The sequence below is a fragment of the Pezoporus occidentalis genome, unplaced genomic scaffold, assembly GCF_034315485.1.
Source record: "Pezoporus occidentalis ecotype Australia unplaced genomic scaffold, CSIRO_AGI_Poc_V1 ctg1087, whole genome shotgun sequence".
Classification (NCBI taxonomy): Eukaryota; Metazoa; Chordata; class Aves; order Psittaciformes; family Psittacidae; genus Pezoporus; species Pezoporus occidentalis.
The window spans coordinates 1-9153 of record NW_026912872.1 but is presented as its reverse complement, the minus strand read 5'-3'; the positions used below and the strand labels follow the sequence as shown (position 1 = coordinate 9153).

Here is a 9153-nt window from a genome sequence, read left to right as displayed (position 1 = left end):
AAACCACCAACACCTTATTGACTTCAGTGAGGGTGGGATATCACCTACTAACGACTCCGTTCTGTCAACACTCTATGCTGTGCAGTCTATTCATTGGAAATGCTGTCATGAGTAAGAGAGGCCTCAGATAAAGAGCTTCATGCTACCTTCCTTCTTGAAATGCTTTTAAGCATCCGATTTGCTTAAATAGCCTACAGCAAGACTTCCAGATTATTCACACTGCCTACCACTAGACATGTACATACAGTGTTGTCTCAGAGAAACCATATTCTAATAAATATGGCTTCTAATTCTAATAGTGACACACTTTATTTTTAGGCTATAGGTCAAACCTCTCTTCGGTACACACAGACATCTGGGGTAGGTCAGACCTAGTAATTTCACTTAGCACATGCTAAATGGATAGCAGACAGGTAAACTTTTGTTCTGAGGCTATTCAGATGTTCTGACTTAAAGCCATCAGCCAAAATACTCACTTTCAATGAAAGTCAAGAAAAACATACTTGAAAAATATTTTACTCGCTCACTGCTCAATCCACAAAAAACTATAAAAGTATCAGAAGTGATTTTTTAATCACTTGTAAGCACTGAGTTGGTAAAACTAATGTCTCTCTTGCTACTTGACCAAGCACATCACAAATAATAACCAAGACTGTTAACTTGTCTTAATGAAGTTTCCAAGGATATAGCGACTGGCTGTGAACAACTGACCCAACAGCTCCTGCTGAAACGTGCGTGAGGACTGCACAGTTCACAAAGGTATTCTCTGCCTCATGCCTCCTAAGTTTTATTGAACAAAATACAATTAAACAGACAATACACCATAAAACAGCAACAGAGGAGCGTTCACAACAGATTTTTCCATCTATCAAAATGGGGTGTAACCATTACCTATTTAGAATGATTCTTAATCTTACCCACAAGCTCTGCACATTCGCTGTATATCGTATATGGGCAAGAGCATCCAAATCAAATGTTTATGTTACACTGCAAAATCTACTTGATATTTGGGTAGCAAAAGTGAACCAATTTTCATTAGATATGCAGCATCTGTAGAAATTAATTCTTTTTATTTAGGTTTGTAAAAATTATTTACAGAATCTAGTTCTGTATGTGTCAATTATATTTAATTTGAAACATTTTTAATCCATTTGGGGTTAGCTTAACCTCCTGACTAATCATCCATTTTTGTAAGGATATAACTTTTTAATACAGAAGAATGTTTTGAGAATTATTTATTTAATGTTTTTCCTTTACTGGCGGATGCTAGAGTAGAATTTATTAGATAATTAAAAAACAAACTCAACAACCTAGCTTTAATATTTCTTTTAGTTTTACCTTTAAAATCCTGTGTTCTTATGTTGCCTTTCCAATCAGTCTTTATCCCCAAAACTCACACATAGGCTTGTTGTCTTAAGACCAGTGAAAGTTCTTCTATTAATTAATTTTTCTAGTGACAAGCAAACAAGAGTGATGAGTATGTTTCCACCTTTATTACTCATTTTTCCCCTCTTTGGGAAGTAAGACCATGAAAACACTGTTGGCATATATTGCCCCTACTTTGCAGCATGTTGAACCCCAAGGCAACTCTTACATGTCAACAGCAATAGGAATTACTACTAGAAAAACAGCACTAAGAGCCAAGTACTGGTGATAGAAAACCCTCTTGCTTCCAGAAACTGCAGATGTTTTCTCAAAATTTTTAAAGTTTTCAGCAAATGATTTGTCAGATGCCACAAGTTTAGGAATAATAGTAAGGCAAATGTGAATTACTGGATCAGAGAACATCTGCAGTGTCTTGCAGGGCATGGAGAACTTTAATTTTGCATCCAAAAGGGATAGGAAGTTTTATATTTATTTTTCTTGAACTTTGATACAAATTGTTATTGTTCCAGATCTTTTTTCCGGATCATATGGTACCTTTTCCAAGTGAGCCCCATGCAGCTGTAAGCCACTCTGGGATATTACAGGTGTGTAATCTTTGAATGAAGATGAGCCAGCATAGCTTAGAATTTCCCATTGCCTGTTTTTTTGTGAGCATAATTCTTGGATCTGTTCCTAGGTTATGAATATCTCAAAATATGGTTAATATTTTTTTCCTTATGAGATATGAAGTGGTGTGTCCCTGCCAGACAGTTACTGTATGACCGCACTTGGAAACTTAGGCATTCTTTCGGAATCACGGAGTGTCAAAACAGAAGATGAAGTAAAAATGGTTAATGCCTTTCTTGGGTATTTCAGGTGAAAGACCCTGTTTCCTTAAAAAGGTGGAGTGCTGCAGTACTTGGCACATACTTAACAGCAGGCATTGGTAGGATAATGAGGAAATGGGAATGTGATACAACCGGCTGTAAAAAAAGGCTTAAAAGGTTAAACTTAATGAGTAGAAAATTCAGACTGACTAGTATGATTTGTTAGCTGGAAGGCTACTGTAGCCTTTGGGGAAAAAAAAGGTAGGTCACTCAGTCATCTTTAAGTGGACACAAGATTTTAACTTACAGTGAGAATAGATTCACAGAATGACCATATCAGGGATCATGGTCTTACTTCCCAAAGAGGGGAAAAATGAGTAATAAAGGTGGAAACATACTCATCACTCTTGTTTGCTTGTCACTAGAAAAATTAATTAATAGAAGAACTTTCACTGGTCTTAAGACAACAAGCCTATGTGTGAGTTTTGGGGATAAAGACTGATTGGAAAGGCAACATAAGAACACAGGATTTTAAAGGTAAAACTAAAAGAAATATTAAAGCTAGGTTGTTGAGGTTTTTTTTAAATTATATAATAAATTCTACTCTAGCATCCGCCAGTAAAGGAAAAACATTAAATAAATAATTCTCAAAACATTCTTCTGTATTAAAAAGTTATATCCTTATAAAAATGGATGTTTAGTCAGGAGGTTAAGCTAACCCCAAATGGATTAAAAATGTTTCAAATTAAATATAATTGACACATACAGAACTAGATTCTGTAAATAATTTTTACAAACCTAAATAAAAAGAATTAATTTCTACAGATGCTGCATATCTAATGAAAATTGGTTCACTTTTGCTACCCAAATATCAAGTAGATTTTGCAGTGTAACATAAACATTTGATTTGGATGCTCTTGCCCATATACGATATACAGCGAATGTGCAGAGCTTGTGGGTAAGATTAAGAATCATTCTAAATAGGTAATGGTTACACCCCATTTTGATAGATGGAAAAATCTGTTGTGAACGCTCCTCTGTTGCTGTTTTATGGTGTATTGTCTGTTTAATTGTATTTTGTTCAATAAAACTTAGGAGGCATGAGGCAGAGAATACCTTTGTGAACTGTGCAGTCCTCACGCACGTTTCAGCAGGAGCTGTTGGGTCAGTTGTTCACAGCCAGTCGCTATATCCTTGGAAACTTCATTAAGACAAGTTAACAGTCTTGGTTATTATTTGTGATGTGCTTGGTCAAGTAGCAAGAGAGACATTAGTTTTACCAACTCAGTGCTTACAAGTGATTAAAAAATCACTTCTGATACTTTTATAGTTTTTTGTGGATTGAGCAGTAGTGAGTATTTTGGCTGATGGCTTTAAGTCAGAACATCTGAATAGCCTCAGAACAAAAAACAGTTAACTGTCTGCTATCCATTTAGCATGTGCTAAGTGAAATTACTGGGTCTGACCTACCCCAAATGTCTGTGTGTACCGAAGAGAGGTTTGACCTATAGCCTAAAAATAAAGTGTGTCACTATTAGAATTAGAAGCCATATTTATTAGAATATGGTTTCTCTGAGACAACACTGTATGTACATGTCTAGTGGTAGGCAGTGTGAATAATCTGGAAGTCTTGCTGTAGGCTATTTAAGCAAATCGGATGCTTAAAAGCATTTCAAGAAGGAAGGTAGCATGAAGCTCTTTATCTGAGGCCTCTCTTACTCATGACAGCATTTCCAATGAATAGACTGCACAGCATAGAGTGTTGACAGAACTGAGTCGTTAGTAGGTGATATCCCACCCTCACTGAAGTCAACAAGGTGTTGGTGGGTTTTTTTTAAATTCCTTTGAAGGGTCAAAATTTTATCCTAGATTTCTTTCTTTTTTCTCCCCCCCCCCCCCTTTTTTTTTTTTTTTTTTTTTGTTTTGGTTTGGCTTGTTTTTTGTCTGTGAATAACATTTCTCCAATTTTTAATGTTGGAGTTTTTTATATTTAATTGTATTTGTAACAGATTTTTTTTCACTATGCAGTATGTCAGTGTTTTAAATTTAACAGTGACACCTTCAAAAATAGAAGATTGAAATTACTTGGGTAATTACAGTTCTTTCTGGTTTTGTTTTTAAGAATAAACCTATTCCCCTCCCACTGCCCACTGTTTAATAGATGCAACTGATACTCAGGTTTGGTCGGTAGACTTGAAGTTCAGAGTTCTGTTGGCCAATTTTGCAGCTTCTTTCTAATAGCTTTTTACATGTAATGTGAATACGTTAGAAAAACCTATTGTAGACAGCACACATCCAACCTATCTTCCAGAGGAATAAAAAGAACCTTGCACCTGATGTAGGATGTATTAAAGAAGAGAGCACATGCCTTTCCTAAATAAGCATAACAAAATAAATTTTATATATGCAAAAATTAAGTTAAAGACACAGCGGGATTACCAAGACAGGCACTCATCCTTTTGTGAAAGGTAGAATTCCTGGTAGTGACTTTTCCTTTTGGCCTTCCCCATTGCCATCTCTTGCCCCACTCCCCCATGTTCTGAGTTGTTCTCATTCTCTGCCTTCACAGATTTCAGAGTTAAGCTTTCTTTCTCTAACCATTCTGCCACAGAAAGTCTCTCTGTCCCTGAGCAGTTTCCCATCTGATTCTGTTCCAGATTTCAGGCTGAAATAGCCGTGCACAGAACTTCAGTCTCTTGTCAATCTCCTCGGCATGTTCCAGTCTGCCTTTCCTCATTTTCCCTTCTAGGTTTTTCTGGCCTTTCTGCCAGTCTGAAGCTCTCAGACTGACTGAAGTCAACAGGAGACAATACTGAGAGTCAGTAACAGCTCTTCACTGGCACTGCTTGGGGCCCTAGAATTTGTCAGCAGGTTCAGGGCAAAATCCTGCTCATTCCCAGCAGCATTGGGCTGGATCATTGCCAACTGTCGTCACATCTTTGAAGAAATCAGCCATCAAATTCAAACTTGATTCACAGAGCCTTGGGAAAATGTTGGCTTCTTTGACTGTCAGAAATAGTGTGTAATGCTTGAGAAGCGTCCACCTTAGCAAATATTTTCCATGCTACTGCAGCCAGTCTTTCATTCAAAATGTTGCAGGTGCAGACAGATAAGGTTTCTAGTTACGAGTATGGCTCTCAAACTTCATTGCATTTAGTGACATCTAGAGTTTCTGATTTTTGTTGTATTCATCTGAGACAGTGCAATGTTTTTTTCCTGTTCTGTTTTCTCACCTGTTGATTGATTTGGTTTTTTACCAACAAAAGGCATTTATTTTGCTTTGGTTTTTGTTCAGATTGGTTTTCAATGGGTTGGCTTTACAGTTAAGCAAATCATCATTGAGTCCTTGGTGCTGTCATACGCTACTCTCGGAAAGACATGGTGACGTTTGACACCAGCCTACAAATCATGTTATATATTTCACTGCATGGGAGAGAGGGTGCAAGTTTGTTTCTGCATACCGTGTGACTGGTAATCCCTGCCTGCAGCATACCATCATTTAACTCTGCAATTCATCTTCCTATATTAAGGACTTTTCTTATTTTTCTGATATTAGGCATATATCGGTTATCTGTTTGAACAGGGATCCATTCCCCCAGTAGTAAATTTGCACATACCTCCGTTAAAAAAAACAACCAACCAACGAACAACCAAAACAACAACAGAAAACCCTTCCAAAACCAAGCCAGAACAAAAATCCCGAAGAAGTGATCTTTTCTCCTATCTTTAGTTCTAGGTGTTTATTGCATTCAGTTCTGACTCTGAAATATTTTTACTGCGCATTCCTTCTGACGTTTACTAGTTTAACTTCAGCTTGCTCAGGTTGTACTTTCTCACACAGTCCTCAGCTGTCTTAGAAAGAAAAAGATGGATCTGGGATTGCGTTTTTCCTAGCATTATTGCTACTTTATTGTAATTGATAGCATGGGCACAACGATGACTGTTGAAGCTGAGCTTTGTATTTTGTATTCCACTTTGGTCTGCTGAGTAAGAAAAGCGTTTTTCATGACAGCACTTCTGGTTTGAAGCTCTTATGGCAGAAATCCTGGGAAAGGCACTTGTGCAGGCTGCGAGCCAAGCACTCCTTTCGTGTTAAGCAGAGATACTAAAACCTAAAAAGATGCTGTTCTTTTTTACATAGATTGACTCGTTTAGATTTTCCTAAAGCTTCCATTTGACGTTGTTTATGGAGTTAAAATACTTCTTCAACTCAGCCTTTATATTTGCTACCAGTGAACCTGTTCATTGGTGGCAAATGGGGAGATGAACAGGCTGGAACACCTACCAGAACCTCCCCTTCTGCTTCAGTGTGGCTGAAATAGCTTAAACTGCATTTGCACCCAGCTGTGTGCCAGCAGCGCTGTAGACAGATGTACCTAGTCTTACTGTAATGTAACTGTTCAGGTGAACAGCGGTGAAGCTATGCATAATGCATTCTTTGTTGTGAGCTAGGACGCTCCCCTGTCAAGTGAAGCCTGCCCATGTTACTGCATTCACACCAGCTGAATTTAGACTGCAAGACAGGAGAACAATACAAGTGAAAGCAACCTTGTGTTTCTTGGTTGAACTGCATTATTTAGTGTCTGAAGAACTTGGTGTGCTTCCAAAATCACATTCATTTCATTATTTTGCTGCAGTCCTGTAGTGTCCATTCTGTCTCTTGCCTGCTCAACTTTTGCTTTGTGTCCTCAAATCAGATTTTCTGGAAGTGGCAGTGGACAGGAGGAAAATGCAGCAGTGGAAACTGCAGCTATCAACCCAAAAACCCTTTGTTGCCTGTCTCTGTAGAAGTCTGGATAGAATTGATAATACTACAGACCAGCCTGGGGCAATTTTCCTTTAAGAGCTTAGTAATGACATTGGTTCCTTTGCGTATATGGAAACTGAAGGATTCTAGGTTAGTATGCTTAGATGTGAGTCATTGTTCTGAGCAGTTTTATTGGAAGAAGAGGAATAAAAATGAATAATGCATTTCATGGAATGAGCATAAAGTTAATGTGGTTGCCAGCTTTTAATGGGTACTTCTGCAGTTTTGTTCTGCAGCCTGAGTAGAACTGTGTGCTTGCTCTTTGCTAAGATAACAGTGTCTTGCTAGGTAACAGTTGTGTTGCGCTCTGACAATGTCTGGTTGAAATGGCTAAAGCAAAGCCATTGAATATCTTGAGCAGCTGTCTCGATGATTGGCCCAGCTTCTGCTTTTGGCTCCTAAAGCTCCTGCTCAGGCACCCCTTCAGGTGGCTCCTTTGTCTCCTCCTTTTGAAAATGGTAACATCTACCTGACCTGCATGGGTTTGTGATTCAGTTTTTGTGAGTTCTTTGCTGAATTAATTTTAGCTCAGATCGGTTCCTTTATCTGGTTTGTACCACAGGAGGAAGGAGAGGTAGCTTTGTTTTGTTTCTTCTTCATCTGTTGGTAGCGTTCATTTGCAGTTTTCTATACGTAGGGTCTGAGGCAGGGGATCAGAACTTCTTAACACTGGTTTTGTTGCTGAAGTCAACATATTGCATAACTAATGCTCTCATTTCAAACCATACGTTCTATATAAATATGTAACTTGCTTAGCATACCTTGGAGTTGTGTAACATTCTGCACATCTTAAGTCAGAAGTACTCTTAATGGGATTAGATGCAATCATAATTGAATTCCTGTGGTGTGATACTGGATATAGGGGTTTATTCCCCTTAGTTCTGTCTGAGTATGTTAGTGAAATAGAAAGCTGGTTTCAGGTGGAAGGAAAAACGCATATCTGATGTTTTCTTTCAGATGTTCCTAAGCTCCAGCACATCTCCTGAGATTCACAGTTATTTGCATGCAAAGGAGCAGGGGGAAAAATCCCGGACAGAACTGTACTTTCTTTTGAGAAGATCTGGCCTTTATTTTTCCACTAAAGGTACATCTGAGGTAAGGGAAAATAAAAAAGGGAGAACATAATAACATAACGAAGTTAGAGCAAAGGTGTATGTATTTAAAATCTGTTCTAATAAGAAAAAATTGAATTTCAACTTCCAACGATAAAAAGGAAAAAAATATTTATTATAGATAAAATGTAGAGCGATATAAACTTGGAAAAGTATTGTCTTAGAGTAATTTCCTTTTGCCTAACTTTGCTTCATTCTGATCAATATTTTTCCAGTCAGTTAACAGCGTACTCTTTTAAAATCAATTTTCAGCTGGTAGTTAAAATGCTGAAGTGTAAGTAGGTGCTTTGAAAAGGGGTTGTCTTACTTCATGATGTAAAATAAAAAACCCCTGTGTATAAAGGGATTTTACAGGAAGATTTTGCGAGTTCTCACGTTCTGTCACTGTACAGTTTTCCATTTTACTACTTCAACTTTTTGGTGGCAGTTCTTGAAACCTGATAATGTTAAACAGGAGACACTGGAGTTGAGACACCTTTTACGTAAAGCACTTAAAGATTTTTCTTGTTCTGAATTTTCTGTGCTAACTGCCAGAGTAATCGTTGAGCTGCTTTTGTATCCTTCAGCAAACCTCTTTTGTTTTCTTCCTTAACTTGGTTCATCTTAGAGGATGGAGATAATGGTTAGAAAGAGTAGTGGACAGTTTTCAGGTTATGAAAGTACCTTTTATTTTGATGTTTGAAATGCATACAGCTCTCAAAACGTGACTCCTCCTGTAATATTATTGTGGCTTGAATTTAGCGGATGCTTTCCCAGAAGTGTCATCACTTGTACTTCGGTTTTTCTCCCTCTCTGGCAGAATGAACTCTTTGACTAGTTTGATGTGGTTTTTCTCTGCATTATGAAATTGATGCTGAGTTGTCTCTTTCTAGATTTCACAATGTCAAACGTACAGTATGTTAAGACTATTTTGGACCAGGATAACTACTACATCTCCTGAGTTTCTTCTCTGGAGGGGCTGGCTAAAAATAGTCTAACTATAGTACATTGCTCTTCTTTTTAGGAGCCAAGGCATCTGCAGTTTTTCTGTGAATTCAGCCTT

The 9153-nt window shown here is 37.7% G+C and overlaps 1 long non-coding RNA gene across 1 annotated transcript; it reads left to right on the top strand.

Moving 5' to 3' along the window:
• Nucleotides 1-1815: 1815 nt before the first annotated feature.
• LOC134166586 (uncharacterized) lies at nt 1816-9151 on the top strand. Its single transcript, XR_009965922.1, has 3 exons — nt 1816-1970; nt 7957-8094; nt 9115-9151. It is a non-coding gene; the product is annotated as an uncharacterized LOC134166586 (long non-coding RNA).
• Nucleotides 9152-9153: the final 2 nt, after the last annotated feature.